This window comes from Aplysia californica, unplaced genomic scaffold (genome assembly GCF_000002075.1).
Source record: "Aplysia californica isolate F4 #8 unplaced genomic scaffold, AplCal3.0 scaffold00251, whole genome shotgun sequence".
Classification (NCBI taxonomy): domain Eukaryota; kingdom Metazoa; phylum Mollusca; class Gastropoda; order Aplysiida; family Aplysiidae; genus Aplysia; species Aplysia californica.
In genome coordinates this window covers 792,804-794,216 of record NW_004797521.1, presented here as the reverse complement: position 1 = coordinate 794,216, position 1,413 = coordinate 792,804, and positions in this window count along the sequence as shown.

Sequence of the window (1,413 nt, the reverse complement as noted above, 5' to 3'; positions counted from 1 at the left end):
GTAGGCGTAATGAGATGGAAAATGAAAATGTTTGGTGTTTGTGTGTGTGTGTGTGTGTGTGTGTGTGTGTGTGTGTGTGTGTGTGAGGATTAAGCCGACCACTATCCGGCCTGGCTGTTGGGTGCAAAAAAGGTCCACTGAAGGGTGCTCTCATGGTCTAGAGGTACGGTGTTTGCCTCTCATTCAGTAGGTCCTGGGTTCGAAACCTGACTGCGACGAAAGTCTCCACTTTCTGCCCCCCCCCCCAACGTCCCCCCCCCTCCTTTCTGGACTCTTGACACTTTCTGCTATCTTTCTTCTGCTACTCATTGGCTCCTTCTTACTGTTGTCTTTCAGCCACATCCATGAGCTTAGAGTAGGTAAAATCTAACGCCTAACCTTCTCGGATAAGGACACAAAAATCTCGGAGGTCCCGTGTGCAAGCTGCACACGTTAAAGATCCCTCGGTGGTTCTAAAATCGATAAGAATCGGCTGTGGCCGCCTCCACAGCAAAATTAAAAATGAATTCCTATCAAACTGAAATAACCGAATATGTCCAGTTGCCAGCGCCTTAAAACACTAACCAAAAATAAAAATAAAAAAGGTCCACTTATTACTACCTACTACACCATCCTCAGAGCACAGACACATGGTATTTATGCCTCTATTCCCCGGGGTGGTAAGAGGAAAGATAACATAACCAGAAAACTGAAATGTGTCTTGTGGGAAATAGATCACGACCATCCGTTGGTGCTGCATAACGAAATGCGAACAAGTACAAGGTTACCAAGCAAAGCGTGTCACAACGACAACTCAAGGCAATATCCGCCGTCAGGGTAAATTTATTGGTCCCATTGAAGAAGCTCATGGATGCTCCCGCAGAAAGAAATGCTGATAGGATTAAAGCAACCAGACACCATTATGCAGCATGTCTGATGCAGAACTTTGAGCGGCATGAATTTTTCTTCATTGATGAGGCAGGGATCAACCTTTGGACAAAGAAAACCCACGGAATAGCACGCCGTGGTCAACGCTCTTGTGTTGGGTCGAAGATGACCAAATCTCACGATCATATTTGCCGTCAATGCCGAGGGGGGTCTGGTTTATCGTAACGTAGAAAAAGGGGGGATGACAGATGATGACAACCGATTCCTCCAAGATGTCGCAAACCGTCCTAGCAATCCTCACAACGAAGTTTGCTTTATATGCGACAACGCTTGTGCACACAGGCATGCTGTGACCTCCCTTTTCAATTTCTTTTAACATCTGTGAGAACGCCTTCTCAATTTGGAAATACACTTTGGAACAGGGACTCCCAGAAATTAAAAGTCAAATTCTCACCCTTTAGACTAATCAACAAACGATGGTACAGGTACATTATATTCTTTCTTGTTGCACAGCGGGTATGTATTTGGCTTTTTTGTGACCCCCCC